The sequence below is a fragment of the Epinephelus lanceolatus genome, chromosome 15 (genome assembly GCF_041903045.1).
Source record: "Epinephelus lanceolatus isolate andai-2023 chromosome 15, ASM4190304v1, whole genome shotgun sequence".
Classification (NCBI taxonomy): Eukaryota; Metazoa; Chordata; class Actinopteri; order Perciformes; family Serranidae; genus Epinephelus; species Epinephelus lanceolatus.
The window spans coordinates 34,343,474-34,360,987 of NC_135748.1; the positions used below are offsets into that span (position 1 = coordinate 34,343,474).

General features: G+C 40.9%; 1 protein-coding gene across 1 annotated transcript in view; it reads right to left on the minus strand.

Annotated features, from left to right (window-relative positions):
- Positions 1–14,121, minus strand: part of frmd6 (FERM domain containing 6) — a 33,061-nt gene extending 18,940 nt beyond the window's left edge. Inside the window, exon 1 of the mRNA XM_033643430.2 lies at positions 13,982–14,121. The gene's annotated coding sequence lies outside the window, so the exon portion shown is untranslated. The remainder of the gene's footprint in view (positions 1–13,981) is intronic.
- Between the last annotated feature and the right edge of the window lie 3,393 nt (positions 14,122–17,514).

A 17,514-nucleotide genomic window follows, 5' to 3' on the forward strand; every position in this document is an offset into this window, starting at 1 on the left:
GCAGAAGGATGACATCTCACTAAAAAAATCTGACTTGATGGGAGAAATAAAAGACAGACAGATGGAAAAGAAGGGCAGCATTCCTGTTTGTGTCCATGAATATGTGACATCATTTCAGGGGAATGTCAGTGACTCCAGAGGAACATGTGAACATCTGTCTGGAGAGGAACCGGTGAAATGTAATGATGGCATGAAGGAAAGACACAGACTGAGTGACTCAGAACTAAAAACAGACTGATTTCCATCATTTTCTCACTTAAACAGCAAAACCAGTTCTGAACGTTTAACTTCAGGGCATTTTAACAAACCAGAAATACAACACTGCGGGAAAAAAGCAATGTGTTACCGAGGTTGACTTGAACAGCTGTTAAGAAATATACGCACCGGGGTTTAGATGTCGACTGGGTGTGACTTTGTTGGCTCTGTAAGCCAAACAGCTTCACATTTTCCTCCTGGCATCGGTTTTGTCATCTCAGTGAGTTCTGTTGACATGCTTTCAGCTGTTTGACTTGAAGTTTTTACTGTCAGCTGGCATGAGTCAGACTGAGGCTTTGTTCTCGGGAAATACAGGTATGAAAAATATCCGTAAATAAAATTTTATTCTCTTTTTTGCAAGAGTATTGTCTTAAAAGAAATGCCTTCTTTTTTGCTTAAAACAATCTCTGCAATGGCAAAGTGTTGCAGGAATCTCAAAAAATATTTGCACACTGACTTTATCCTGCACCTGGTCAAGTTAAATATTCACACTTCTATTTTATGACAGCAATGTACTCACTTGTTCTCTACCAACCATGCCTTTCACTCACACACACAGTAGTAAGAGAGTACACACACACACACACACACACACACCTCCAGCATTAACAGTTATCCTGTGACGGGCAAGTAGCTCACAGCATGAACTGTGCCTGAGGACGTGTGAGGCCTTCAGAGGGTGTGAAAAGTCTCAGACCAGACAAAAGAATGTAAAAGAACAATCAATCCAAGTTATCACTTCTTCCTGTTGAAAGTCGCTCACCTTGAAGCCATGTTGTCATTAAAAACAGATCAGGTTACAGGGTGAAAACAATTAGCATTTAAAAAGATGCAATCAGAGAATTAAAGGTTTATTTACAGCATAGAAAAGTTCATGAGTTCAAGTCAAGCAACATCCACACATCAATTCAGAAATAATCTCTGTCCATATTAAAACAGAGGTTTCTTTGCTTGGACCGATGTTGAGGTGGAAATGTTACTGAAAGTAGCACATGAGTATAAGGTCAAGATTAGAACAGTACTAGCTGGGAGCATCATCTGGAGGAAGTCATGGCAATGGGAAAAGGACTAGAGTACCCACAAAAGAAGGATAAAATCACAAAAGGTATGTAGACTTAGCTTAATGTTTTGACTGGACAAGCTGTGACTTTTAACACACTATCGGAGGGCAAATGTGTGTCTGTGTTATTGTTTCCATAAGTCTCAAATTCAATCAAAAACAGGGTAATCAGCATTTTTAAAGTTCACAGTTTTAGTTGTTCCAAAATGCTGAAGGAGTGTGGACACTAGGTGCAAATGTAGAAATAGTATAATAGTATAATGAACATGTTAGTGTGGATGTAGCCCTAGTTTTAGCCATGATAGCTACAATTCAGTTTCACTGCAGTCTAAGGCATCCTTCAGCTACTCAGTGTGGATTTCAGTCGCACACTCTTTCTCCTGCCTTTAAAAGCTGCTGGGGCAATGAATAAAAGTAAAAACCTGCCTTAAAATCAGTAAATTGCCACTCTAACAAAGAAAGCAGCAGTGAACACAACACCAGAGTCACTGACCAGACTGATACCAATAAACAACAGCTTTAATTGTAGGCTTGGACTTCTGCAGCAAAGTCAGAAAGTGCTTCTCGGACTAAGTGCCCATTCAATAAGGCTGCTGTCGACATATAACACTGCTTTGTTGCAGCAGAGACAGGGAGCATTGTGGGCCGAGCAGCCATAAATACACATACTGTTGACATACAGCATCAGTTCTCATTAATGCTGGTCATTGGATGTGCAGTGTGGCAGGCAAGCAGCCACTCAGCAAAGTCTGCTGATGAACCATGACTGGGGGGCGGCAGCCTGCGCCGCTGCTGACCTTGACTGCATGCATCACTACTGCACTGCACACATACAAACATGTACATGTGGACAAAAATAGAGACATGTTAGCAGATGCACACACTCATTCACAAGGGGTGTATTCCTGCTCTTGCGTCGACCATATGTCAGGTGCTACTACAGAACAGCTGTGTGATGGCAGCGGGGTTAATTAGAAGTGAGATGCGTCTAATTGGAGTACTTCCCTCCATCACTCACTTCCCCTCCAGAGATCCAGCGTGATGCCAGTAAGCTAGTACAAATTACTTCTGCAGAAAATACCTAGTATTGAATTGTTAGTTTGTGAGATTGGTGAGCTGTCAGACAGGGAAACAATAAAGAGTACCGAGAAACTTAATCCATGTCCAACTACTCATCTGCTGATAGCACCACTGCAACACTAGATGTCTGTACTGTACATTATAAGGGTGTATCATGCTCATGAAAGAAAAACAATAAATTAGATGCACTGCGATTCCTGCTTCTCTCTTCAAAGATTGTGTCTCAATGCAGAAAAGTCAGTCATCATAAATTTAATTTAATTCTCTACATTATGATCACCTGTAACAATTTTTGTAATACAGGGCTGTGAGTTCCTCACGGCTGTACCAACTGCATGGTGAAATGTAACTGACGTAAACGTACATGTCGCGTTTGTGTTCCAAGCAAGGCTACATCTTGAGTTTTGGTGAGGATGACTGAGCGTAAGCGACCGCAGATGGACACAATCTGACCGACAACCCCTGGCTAACATGTGGAAGCATTTTGGCTTCTATGAAGTTGAAGGTAAAAGGGACTTGGTCAGAGCCACACTAAAATGGTCACAAAAATAAATCATGTATACTGCAGGGTCCGGAATTAACACCTGCCAAGTGTCAAACTAAAGATTTTCCATTTGGCAAATAATTTTCAGTTATCTGTCGTGATATCAGCTACTCCATTAAACTATCACCTGCTGCTAGTCATGCCGCCAGTGACTGTGATAAGGAGTGAGGAGACTGATGAGGAGGTTTAAATTGGGTTAAAGATTTCAGGTTTACAAAGCCTTCAAATTTACCTTCATGTTTGACCATAACTACATCTAATAGCAAATACTTAAGTACAGTTTTGAGATCAAGACTTCTTGAGTTGTATTGTATGTAGGCTTCAACTTATAAACTGTGATAAATTTATTAAAATAACTTTGCATCAAATTTTGCTCTGGCCTCTTCTCCAAGTTTGTATTAAACTTAATACCTGATTATCTGAATCACATGAGCTGGTACACAAAAAGGCAATTTATTATCTTGCTTGGCTTTTTTTATTTTTTTTTTATCCGAGCAAGAAGTTAAGTTCAGACACTGATATGTGAGATCAATATATGAGATATTAAAGTATGACAAAAACTATACTGTGAGTATTGAAAAACTGTGTAAGTGATGATGGAGAGCAGGACGAAGGTTTAACCAGCTGTGACTCACCAAACTAATAGAAGTGTGTGTCTTACTTCTTATCAGATGATGACTGCAACAGAATTTTGTTGTTTAAAGGAGTATTATGAAGAAGAAGTTGTTCTCTTTAAGTTTAGGAATTTCAGTATGGATGGAGAACTTGTCAGACGTTACTTTAAATTGTTAATGTGGATCATTTTATTGGCAAAATGCATCTTCCTGGTGGAGACAGATGAGTGTGGATGTTGCCTTAGAATATGATAGAAATGTCTTTGCTGGAAAACTCAGCTGATGTTACTGTATCTGCTACTACCATTGTCTCTAGTCTGACTCACTGGATGTAGACTGCAGCTATAAGCCTGCCATTGGGAGCTGATTTGGGGCAGCATTCTCCCTGTCAACAACAACCTCCAAGCCAACAACTTAGCACTGAAAAAGACGACTTCTAATGAAGATTTGGATCGTGCAAAAATGCATGCCTGCTTTGTTCTCGTGGCGAATTGTTGTAAAGATCTACAGTGGATAAAACAACCTGTGAGTGCACATCAGAAAAGCTCAGACTCTGTCTTGCAGGATTCCCTATGCTGAACTGTTCTCTTACACGATCAGAGTTTATTTGTCACATCTTTTAACTCTGGCAGCAGCATGCACCATTGACAGTGACTTCACCGATGTACCAATCTATTCTACTTCACACAAGTTCCTGTAATATCATCATAATAAAGTTCTTCTAGCGCCACATACTGGCGGCAAATCGTCTGGGGTTTTACGGGGTCCAGTGAGCTCCTCCAGACCCAGAGTATAGTCAGGCTTCACCTTTAGGGCACCGATTATTATCTTTTTGTCAATACAAGTTGAATCACACAGTGAAACACAACTGTTAATATGTTTTCTTTTGGGGGCCATTTTAATGACAGTGCACATGCAAATATTCCACCAAAACAACACGATTCCCCAACATGAAATAGAAGGAACACTGACACTGCATCCTAATGACTGTGACTGATTTTAAGAAATGAAAACAAACCAGAGCATTTTTTACCCTATGGCAGAAATATAATCAGTGATTCCAGACCTTCCTTAGTGCAGACACAGCACTGTGGAGACAGGTCTGACTATGCAAGACTACCCACACATCTACAGCCCATACTGGTCGGCTTAAAGAAGCATTTTAAGAACCATATGTCCTGGCTGTTTATTGCTGGAGTCTGAAAATCTGAGTACAAGGTGGAAACATTCACACATCCATTTCAATCTCCCTGCAGAAAAGTTAATGGGCCTTGAAGTGGGCTCTGCTGAAGTCATATCATCTTGCATTTTCAGCCAGAAATATGATTCCTGACTTCCACAGACACATCCTACTTACCACTTGTTTATTACATTGTTGAATGCTTACGGTGACAGCTGATGCCAGTGTTGCAGATACAGGGGTAACTCAGACATAACTGAGTGCAGTCATTATTGATGGGTTTAAATGTCCATTGTGTCATGTCTGGTCTAAACATGAGACATCACCACAGAGAGAGTGTCCACTGTGAAATTGAAGGGTGGATTCTCTTACATACTGTGTGAGGGACGAGAGTGCTGGATAATGAAATTACTGCTGCTTTCCACCCCCCCCTTTTGCTGCCGTGCAAAGTGTGATGCAACACAAGTCCATCTAAAGCAGCGCACGCACAAAGAGCAGCCAACTGAGCTTCCTCTTGCCTTTCAAACAGTGATTCTGTCAACGTGGCAAACCTCAGAGTCACCAAATTCCACATTGGGATACAGAGAAAGGGCCTCTGTCACAACTACACCTCTCTCTTTCTCATTCTTTCCCTCCCCACTGACATCATAGGAGTGGAGAGTCTCTATGTCCAACTGTTGGATGGCGGAGTCAAAGAAAAACTTTCTCTGTTTGGAGACGGAGGAACCAGCTGTCACACCGCTGATTTAAGAATAGCTTCAGGTACAGCATGTCAAAGCTAAGGGAGAAAAAGAAGAGAGCGCAGAGAGGATATATACAGCAGAGAGGGAAAGAGCAGGAGGGAGGGAGATGGAGAGAGGCAGCGCTTGAAGCTTAGGCATGAAAAAAGAAAAAACTGCTGCAGTCAGGAGAATTCCTCACTAACATCTGCTTCTCATTCCAACAATGGCCGCCTTTGATTCCTGATGCACACAACGAGCAGCAACAACGCTGTTTCCATGTGCCCGCAAACTGCGTCCTATGACAGCATCCTGAAACCTGCACTGTAATCCCTGATCTGGACCTCAGCACTGTTTACTTGTTAAGTTTTTGTTTGGCTTCAGCTGCTTTCAAAACTACACTGGCCATTCAGATAATCAGAAAAAAAAGAAACTATTTTGATAATCGATTCACTTTTTTAAACCATTTTCAAGCTAAAATTTAAAACATTATTTAGTTTAAGCTGCTCTATAGCAAGTATTTGCTGCTTTTCTTCATCATTTTGGTTTAGGTCAGATAAAACATGGCGCTTAAAGACATCACCTTGGACTTGGTGGACTTGGTAATGGTGATGGGCACTTTTCACTATTTTCCAGATATTTTATAGACCTGAGAAAATATTTGGCTGATTAACTATTATGGCGACAAAGGCTGGCCCCTCACGTTGCCTGTGTCTGGGCCAAAAACTTGCACTTGAACACACCACAAACACCACAGCTAACTGGCAACTAGCACGTATGTTCTGCACTTGTGGGAGAAGAAGTAACTCTCCATACCAGCAGGTGGAGATAGTCTGTATTCATCATTTGCAAAGGCAAACCGGAAGACCAAAAGGACAGATTCAAGATGCTAGTTAGCCAGTTCGCACATAAACAACACAACCCGATGCTGAAAATACAAATGATATTTACTGTGCGCCAGTGAACAATAACACATACAAGCACGAACTGTATCTACTATAGAGACCAGTGGCTAAGAAGTAATCTTACATAATAAAACAAGCACGTTTTGATCTCACGCCCTCTTGACTTTAGCTGTTTGTTTGCTTTCCTCACTTCCGTTTCTCTTCTCGAGCACTAGGATGAACTTCCAATCAGAGTGAATCCACTCACTGATTGACTCCGGCTGACCCCTACACCTTTTTCGAGATGCTGAGTCGGCTGAAAAACAGTTGAAAAGGGCCAACTAGTGCCAACGGTGCAGGACATACCACACAAACTAGGGTGACAGATGCTCACCGATGGCACGACACTGACCGACAACCAACTGTCTGCTAGGTGTATCAGGACCCTCAGAGAAAATAGTAGCTGCAAAGCTTAAACCCAGATAGGTACTTTTACTTATTTGCTTTTAACTGTTTCTGAATCAGCCTGCTCTTGTGTTTCCTCTAAAGCAATACGTCATTTGCTGTCTCTGCGTAGGAGTTTGTTGTCTCTGTGTGTTAATGTTTATTTGTCCTCTCCTGTCTTTCATTCTATTTGCTGAAACAATGAGTTAATTAATCACTTAGTTTATCAAAGAAAAAAATCAAACTGTTAATGCAGTAAAACTGCCAAATATTTGCTGGTTCCAGATTCTCAAGTGTGAGGATTTTTGCTTTTTGTTGTAAACACAGTAAACTCTTTGGATTTTGGGTTATTGGTCGAAGAAAACATCTGAATGTGTCACTTTGGGAAACTGTGCCGCTCATTATTTAGCCATTTACAGACAGTTTAAAGACAAACTGTTGAACTGATTAATGAAAAAATAATCAGATTAAGTAATAATGAAAATAGTTAGTGAGATACCCTGAAGTAAAAACTAAGCAAACGGTACCTATCCTTTAAAGAACACTACAATTGAGTTACTGCAAAAACTGTTTGGCTCAGTAGGGACGCCTAATGCCACATAATAGCAACTGAAAATCCCCCAAACCTCTAAACAGCACCTGTAAGCATTTAAAAACTTCCATCTGACACAAGTACAGAACACCACAAAATAAAACCAAGTTATGTACTCACAGAAAGAAACACTCATGTAGGAGCTAAATACAGCCTTTTCAGTGGGCTGGGTGTACGCAGCAAAAACACAAAGCAAATCCTAATTTCATGCAACCAATCATCTGGGAGGAAGCATGTTTGATGGGCTGCAGATGCTGACACAAACTGCCCTGCTGAAATATTTAAAGGGCTCCCATTCAAAGGGCACGACTTTTATAAATAGTGCAAACGGCTGGATCCGAATGGGATTTTTTTTTTCCAGCCTGGGTCGGCTGCCAAGAGATCTGTTTATTCAGCTGATGAGAAATGTTGCTGAGCTGACGAGTGTCTCTAAATCACATCGGTCACAAGATGGCATTAGGCTTCTCTGTCAGCCTTCCCTCCTCTTCTCTGTGTAACCTACTGATACACTAAAAGGAGGAGCTGAGTGTTAAAAAATAAACAGGAAAGAGTACGCAAGTGGAGTGATATGCTTGACCACCCAAACCACTCGATTCTGGATCGTCTAAACATCTATTTTGGATTCTGGCTGGCTGGCCATGATGTCGGGAAGTGGCTGTCGTTAGGTACCGGAAACTCGCACATACTTGGCAAATAAAGCCATTCTTACTCTGATGATGTTGTCTTGCATTTGACTTTCTCTGATGACAGCTTAAACAAATAACTGTGACACTTGCTGATATTAATAGTGACTAAAGGCATGTTTAGCTGCACCCCCATAAATACCTGGATGCTGTGTGTGTTTTTTTAGCCTTTAAGCCTAATCTGAGAGACAGAGAAAAAACACACTGCACTATTTAAGACCTTGATTCCCATGATCCCTTGCCCATAAGATCATCTCGCAGATATTTGTATGTCTATTTCCACTGAGCTGGCAGGGAGGATAAACAATCCATTTCTGGCTCAGAGTCAAACTTCTGAGAACTTCTGAGTCTGAGAACCTAAACCAGATTTTAATGACTAATCTCAATTTGATGAAATGTAGGATCTGGATTACAGTAATTATCCACAACACAGACACACAGCAAACATAATATTCTTTCACGCTAAGTATAATCTATATGTTTGCTCATATAAATACAACATCTGCCTGCATGTCTTCCTTCATCAAATGTCACGCTCATTAACCACTGAAGGTCAGGCCTGCGCACAGCACGGCACTGTAACGCTGTTATATAATTCAAGAAGAATAGTCAAGGAATTGGATGGTGGGTGGCCTCAGGCTAAACCACAACTCCCATACTAAATGTGGCTGCAATATTTACCATACATTATCCGAACTGGCTGGAGAGACTTTCTCACTGGGAAGGAATTTTAAAAGACTTTTCACATCATTTGGATTTTGCCTTTCAATCATCTTTTGTCCAAGATTTACTCCGGATTAAGGAGCTGGAGCGCCTGCCTGCTTGATGAATCATTTTTGGTGGAGATATAATTATGAAAGTGACGGTGTAAGTCTTACTCAATGACAGCCTTCGACATGCCAACATGCAAGATTCCCAACTGCTCTAGCTGAGCTGTTTGTTTAAGACTTGTGGCACCAGATATCAGTGCAGAGAGATGTGATGTGGAAAGACATTTCACTGCTCAATCTTGGCACAGGCTTTACGGACAGATAAAGGTTAAATAGGGGTGGGAATCTTTGTGAATGTCACGATTTGGATTCGCATTTGCTGGCATGATTCTATTCACAATCAGTTCTGGATTCAAAAATCAATTCATGCCTCAAAAAGTAGAAAAGGGGAAAGTACTTTAAGGCTCTTACTCCAGTGTAACACCATTCACTCATGTCTGATGAGTTTCAATATGAAATGTAACGGGCAATTAAACAAACATGTCTTGATGAGATCACTGCCTGCAGTGTGCGGCTTTAAAGCAAATGTTAGCAGCAGTTTTTTGGAAGCAAGTCAAGTGTATCAGTATATAGCAGTACCACACTGGCTCAATGCTACACACAACACTGTACAGACAGTACTTCTGAACTAAAACACAGTCCAGGCCGAGTTACTTTCTGTCTGATCACAGTTGGGTATATGTTTTTCAAAGTGGTAATGTGTGAGTTGGCTGAAGTTCAGCACTCCATGTATCATAGCATATATAGTATTTGCAAAATACTTCACAGATTCAAAAATATTAGGTTATTACAGTGTTTCCCTTGTATTTGTTCCAAGTTTTATTTTATATTTAGCACATCTGCTGACACAAGAAGGGCTGCAGACACATATTTGTACACAGTAATAGATGTCAAATTACATTTAAAAAATGTTTACCATACACCATATGGGGGCAGATATAAAATTTGACATCTACAGTTTCAATCAATATTGTGACTCTAAAATTGTGTGTAAAAACAATTGATAACGGTCAACATGTAGAACACAGATACAAGTTACTTACACAAAAAAGATTATACCCAAATAGTTAGAGGTTTTTGTGTAATGACATCAAAACCAAAAACTGTAACAATTGGCCACGGTCTCCCCAAATCAATCACGAGTTTGTAGGCGCAGAGACAAAATCATTTAAATCCTGGAGAAATGCAGATGAGAAAGAGCTGCTATACATGAGGGATGCATGATGGGAAAACAGTGTATTAATCCAAATTTTTCCCAAATGCTTGCCTTGTTTGAAGATGAACCAATAAGTGACTCTCGTGTGTATGCACAGTTCTGATTTATTTTACGGTCATCATAACAACATTGCCGAAAATCAAGTTTTTAAATCTGTGAATCATAAAGAATCCAGATCTTTATGTGAATCAACTTTCTCCTCAACCTTTTTAAAATAATTACATGCATTAACATGTAGACTAAAGAATGATCAGATGAGATGTGTAGCAAAGAGTAACACAGAGCTCGAACAGCAAAATTTAAAAACTCTGTGAGCTCAGTGAGGCACAACTTAAGCTCAGTTACCTTTACGGAAAAAATTATTTCAACATTCATAACATCTGGCTTTCATGTGGAGTGAGTGCACACACGCACACACACACACACACACACACACACACACACACACACACACAAACACACACACACACACACACACACAAACCGCCAGCACTGCCAGACATGTTAGAACAGAGTCAGCAGTCGCTCCCTTCCCTCCCCGCCCAGCATTCAGGCTTGGACCGAGCATGAGTAACCCAACAAAACTAGCAATCGCAGTGCAACGCACCGCGGAAACGTCAACCTGACCATTACGTATGCTCGAAATAGAGCGCGTAGCCTTAAAGGAGAGGGTTAAACAATGAGCTGCAATTATAGCAAAACCCAACCAAACCCTGTTGTTTTGTTTCTTCCGTTTCGACAGAAAGAAAAGGGCTGTTGCAGGTGATCTGATCCGTTTCCTGTGTGCAGCTTTTGTACCTGGATTATCTGCTATTGTTTACACTGTCACACCTGTGGAGAGTCTGACACATGGTATGAAAAGTTAACTGCAGCATTTCATGATATAGAAAAAATACCTGCACATATTTGAAACTTTGCAGTGTGTGTAACAACATACAGCTGCATGAATTCCCCTCTGCCAGTCACTTGGGAGTGTGCCAGCATTTCCTGTAGCCACAGCCTCATAATTACTTCAATGGAAAGACAAAGTAAAGATAATATAAGTCCTTATTTGGCCTGATTGTTTACCCTACACCAAAACTCAAACAAGACTTACAACTGCAATTACAGCTGTGATACTGAGGTATAAATCTGCTGCTAGGAGCAATTCATAAGCTCAGGTATCTACTGTTACTGACCCAGGACCAGGACTGAACCTGGGTCTCAGTAACATGTCTACCTGCGACCAATCTGGGCAAAATCAAGAAAATATCCGACAGGAAACACTGAGAGCTGAGGTAAGAAGCGTGTGAGATAAGCTGATAATATCCTCGGGGGGATGCTAGCAGGTTAAATCTCTCTGGTGCACTTCCTTCAGAGGACTCAAGCTTCACTAAGAAGGCAAAGTAATCAAAGGAAAAAACACAATCCAAGGAAAGGGGGGGAAAGGAGACAAATGCAGGAAGAACTGACCCATTTTCTTTCTTCTGTCCCCTTTGGTGAACTTGAGACAAGGATAGGAGTCATGCAGCATCCCTGCAGTTGCAGAGGAGGCATGCAACACTGGTGTAAGCAATTTTCAGGACTCAAATGGAAATAATGCCACTTTTAGAAACACGAGGTAATCTTCAAAGACACATGGCCACCTCTCTGAAAATCCTCACCTCCTTAAAAGCTGACTTTCCTGAGATAACAAAGTTTGCACCCAAAAGCAGCTGTATGGACTACATAATGTAGAGTGATATGAGTGCAGAGCCCAGGGCACCTGTATAACTTACACCTACAAGGACATTTGACTGCATACACACCCACATAAAGATAACACATGCAATCAGACGGTAGGAGATAGAATTTCTCCTTCTTTATGGCAATAATAGTAATATCATCCACCCCCATTCCTCACTTACATTGTCCTGATACTCAAAATATGATTCCCCATATACCTTATCTTCTAGCAACAAGGCCAAAGGCAGATCGAGTGATAAAATCTGGAGAGAGCCTTTTATAAACAGCTACCGAAACGGTATGAAAATATCCTCGTAGCGTGTACTGGGCTTTCCTGGAAGAATTTGCATAGCAAGGAGACGATTATGTAAAAAGTGTATAACAGGTTATCTCCAGTTACCTATATATAGCTCCATAGATGCTTTCTTCTCCAGCTCAGGTACTGTGTCTAACAGTTTTTTTGTATTCACTGTGTACTCTGGGCATCAGTGAAAGCCAGCCTCGAGGCTAGGGATTCAGTTGAGCTTTTGATGCTGAGTTTAATACCCAGGAAATCACTCGTAAATTCAGAAAAACAACACATCCAGCATGCACTGAGGTGTGTATGTAACAGGTAATATCATATGTGGTTTCATGAGTATAAGTACAGTAAAATGTAGCTTAAAAGCTCTAGAACAAGACTGTAAAACAAATGTTATTCATATAAAGAAATAAGTGGGAGGGAGGGGATGCCTTGTGCAATACAGGCTAACCCATCGCACATTCCAACGTAGATTCAACTGAATGAGTCACCAACACGCACACCAACCATCATTGTTCACGCATTTCCTTTTTGCTTCCTACTCAGGCAGCGCTCTTCCTGCCCAGACTACACCTGCACCATCTCTCTCTCCAATGCTGAGCCAAGGCTGTTTCGATCTCAAAAACACAAGTTGTTTTTCTTCCGCTTCCCCCCACATCTGGAGCAGAGACCTAGGTAGGTAGCATGTCACACACTGTATGCTGGGGAATGGGCCACACAAGGTAGCTGATTAACCTACCATGTGTACTGGATGAGCTTCAACTGTTAGTAATTCATACAGGGGATCCCCTGACTGAATGTGCTGGCCGACACGTTTGATTTCAGTTGTGACAAACATCTATGTAGTAACACATTGTAACACAATGACAACAAGCTCTTTGTGACTTGGCAAAGGACATGTGAGGTGCAAGGTAGTTAAAACAAGCAACCATGGGACACAGGTTAAGATGGAAAAGCATCTCCTCTGCTGTAGTGCTATAGAGCAAGACAATAGGTCGAAGAAATGCTCAACACCTGATCTCTGACATCTCTGGAAATAATTTGTCTTTAGAATAAAATTATGGTCATCCAGCCCTTAAGTTAAAACTTTGCAGTAAAGTGTGAGGACACCCATTCACTTTTCTGCCCTGATTGCTCTCTGGTCTAATATTAAACAGAGGGGAAATTGTTGACATTCCTGAATACTAAGACAACATCTTTGCAGTTTGTTTTTAAGGGAGAGGAAAGAGAGGGGAATTTGCAGCTCCAAAACAGGATTGATTAGCATGGCTTACACATCATTTTGTGCCATTCAAGACATCTACACATGCTTTGCAGTGCTGGTGGAGGGATGTGTGGGGCACTGGGGGCATGGTAATTACACCACAATAACAAGGGGAGGAATTCTGGCTACGTTTCCCAAGGAATTTTGGACGGTAACGTTAGCATACAATAAATATAGACACAAAGTTAGCATGATGTAGGCACTTTTCCTTGAGGGCACTATGGGCAAAAGTTAGCATGAGAAGAGCATAAAACAAAAGTGGGCAAACAGTCAAAGTTATAAATCTCCATTAATCAGTAATCCGTTGAACATGTTTTGTCATATCAAGTTAAAACAAAATTCCTCAACTAAGCTAACAGAAAAAACTCCAGTCGGTTACTCATATTTCATGGCAGCATTCCCTGTGAAATATCCTGGCAGCATCACCGTTGGTGAGGCAACTTAACTGTTCTCACTTTACTTTGAAGCGTCTTTAAACACTTCAAAAATATTTGCAAAAACTAACACTTCATAAAACTATGTGAATAGACGTCATTTAAATGGGTTAGAGTAGCTCAAATGCCGTAACGTTAAAGTTACTCCTAGCTAGCTAAACTCGTAACCGTTAAGATTCCCAGTGTGGAGGATTTAAAAACGGAATAAAAGCATCTCGCCAGTGAAGCAAAACTCACCTTGTTAATGAGAAAACAAGTTATTCCTTTTAAAAAGTGTTAATCCGAGCGAGCTTATTTGGCGTTGTTAAAAAACAGAAGGAAAGGAAATCCACAGTTTGGAAATACTTTAGGAAGTTTGGGAGAAGCGTCGTCGTTGTTGCCGCCTTCAACTGAAGCCACATTCTGTTCCCCGCTGGAGCCGTAACAAGTAGATAGGAATACATGTGCGGTGCATGGAAGCGGGAAAGGGGGGGGGGGGGCTCGGGACGACGGTGACAAATTTACACCAACGACGCCTACACACACACTTAAAGAGAAACTATCTAATTTAATAAAATTATAATATACTCAGTAATATACTACACCGCATTGAAGAGCGTGTCTATGCCCTTTAATCTCGAGGATCTCCGCGGACCTCCCCTATCAGAATCCACATTTGGTATCGCCCACGGCTGCCTCTCATTCCATTCCTCCCGACTGTGCTGGACTGGAGCTCTGCCGCATTAATTTTGGAAGACGGCGGGGAGAAATAGTAACGGCGTCGCCCGTCCGTATGTATTAAAAGCGCACTCAGAAAAAGTTTTGCGATGCAGGGGCAGTGTATTTTTACATGCGGATCACCAACACTCCAACACTCTGCAGCCTGGTTTCTTTTAAATGCCCTTTTCTGACCAGGACCATAATGAAACATGTATAATAAATCATTTCACAAGGATAGACGAAGGATACCAAGACCCCATTTATAAAACACCCCAATTATATGATATCATAGGACATAAAATTATCATGATGCATTCTACCATTAAATGACTTTGAACTTAATGGGAGGTCAAATTTTAACTGCCTATGTAAATATTAGAGCAGGGTAAGTGAGTTTTGCTGAGTGAGGCAGTGACTTAAATTCACTTAAAAATTCACTTAAAGTCACTTAAATGACATAATATTAAATAGTATCAATTAATATGCACAGAGTCTTTAATGTAACTGGTTGTCTTATGTCAGAATCAGGTTTATTGGCAAGAGCTTTTCACACAAGAAATGTTCCTCCATATCTTGGTGCATGTCAAAGTAAAACAAAAATAAAAATAAAACAAAATAACTCAAAATAAAATAAAATAAATAAAAATTAAATCAAATTAATAAAAATAAAAAGGCAAAGGTTCATAAAAGGCAACAAAACAGAAAAAAAATAATTTAAAAAATATGAAAAAATTGTAAAATAAATCTGTTTTTAAAATGTAAAGAGCTGTACAGCATTTAAAACAAACTACATATGCAAAAATCACTTTTGTACATTATTAGCTACCACATCAACGCCAGCCTTACATAAGCAGGTATAGTAAGTGTGAAAAATGTTCAGCTCAGAGTGGACACCAGCTGTGCCACAATAATAAATGTACACATGCTTCATTTCCATGCTTATAAAGATAAATTCCTTTTATACAGGACCCTCACACTCCTCCTAAAACCCTGTCCTCCCCCTACATTACTAGCTACAACATCAATGCCATTATCAAGGACTAAGGTTTTGTTGGACACATGTAAATGGGGGTTTTGGGGTTCTCCACCAGAAAATTTTGAGCATCAAACACTTAGTTTTCTGCATTCTGGTAAATTTTATGCATCAATTTATGGCTGAAATGTCTTATATTTTTGAAAAATAAAACGCTCTGCTGCTGTCATGTCATGCCACTGGACAAATACTCGTGTTATAAATATTAAGAGGGACTTGTCCCCTGTGTCCCCCCAGAAATCTACACCTGGCAATTGAATCACTGAAGAAGAAATAAAGGAAACCTCTTTTGCAGACTGTAATGTTTTGTGCTGTATTTCCTCTTATTAAAACCCGAGCCAGCGAGTTCGAAGGGAAACTAGGAATGAGGGAAGTGGTGATATAAAGCGCCGCCAACCTTACATGAGTAGGAAAAATGTTTGGCTCTGAGTGGACACCAGCTGTGCCACGATAACAAATGTACACATGCCTCATTTCCATGCTTATAAAGATAAATTCCTTGTATATTGGACCCTCACACTTCCCCTAAAGCCCCGTCCTCCCCCTTCAACATGTCAGCCACTGGCTTAAAAGTGGGGAGCGCCCCTCTTAGTTGACATGGTGACCTGTAATTAGTGCTCGGGGGCCCAGACTCGGCTCAAAACTGCTTGTCAGAGAGAGAAATGGAGGGGCAAACATGAAAAGGGGCGCGGAAGTGTGCCTGGTCAAGCTAGGCTAAACCCCCTCTGGCCCCGAGTGCGCATGGCTTTGAAGTGACATCAGAAAGGGACCTGTGGACAACAAAGGTGGCCAGAGACCATTATCTTAAATAAACTGCAGACCACAAATCCCCAATCCCTGGATCAGACGCCAAACAGATTGAGTTACTGTTATGTTTGAAGCTGCAGAAAGAGTCAAAATGTAAATCTTAATGTCATTTGGTGGGGGTGGCATAAAGTATCTGTGACACCCATTAACACTAACAGTACCTCTTTGTTTGTGCAACATATTCAAAACAGTTTCATTCATAATTTTGGTTACCCGAGCAGATTGCTGTCTCTGCCCACTGGTTCCTTGTAGGATGCACATATAAAGACTCTTTGTCCTCTAAAACACAAAAACCCCTTTTCTAAACACAATCCAAAAACCACTGTAACAAATGCCACTCCACATATGACACATCTGACATGCTGCACAGCTTATATCCCTCCTCTTCCTCCCTCTCAAACCGCAGAGTGCTTCCAGTCTTTGTCTGCATCACCCCGCCTTGATTTGATTAGCTGTGTCTCTGGCCGGTGGTGGAGGTGCAGCGGGGAGCAGGTTGGGCTTCTGGTTGTGGCAGTATCTGACTAATTGAAATAACTCCCTCTGTGTTTCTGTCTCCCCAGGGGAAGATGAGTAGCCCTCCTCCCCTCGCCAGACTTCAGTCAGCAGGGAGAGTCCTTGCCATCAGCCCTTCCCTTGGTTTAATGTGACACATACTCCAGCCCCCAAAGCAAAGCAAAAACACAGCACTTTCTCTGTTCTGTTGTACTGTAACACTGAATGATAACACAGAAGAGGTTAAAGCCATTTATTGTAACAATTACAAAAGCTGTAAACAACCAAAAAAAAAAAAATTCTGTGGTCAGGCTGTTCTCATGCACTGTTCATAGGTATACAAAAAGCAATACACCAGAATGTGTATATGTATATATATATATATATATAACCCACGTAATCATGAGCCAGTATTCATATTTAACCCTTGTAACTGGGAAGGCTGTGATTACGTGACCCATATGCTGACTGGAGTAAAAACAGATGTAGTATAAATAGTGAAAGTCCACGTAAGGATGTGGGTTGAGGTGGTGGGTCACACAAATGTGACTTTCCCCCTAGGAGACTGCTGATCATGTTGCGTGTTAAAAAAAGTGGTTTTATTTTATGGTATGTCGTCACCACGTGTCTTTTCTTAAACCTAACCTACATAACTTTACTTTCCTACACCGAACCTCTTTACCTAAGTGTTAAATAGGTAACATTAGGTTAAGTACATAACCTGATGATGCCCAACCAT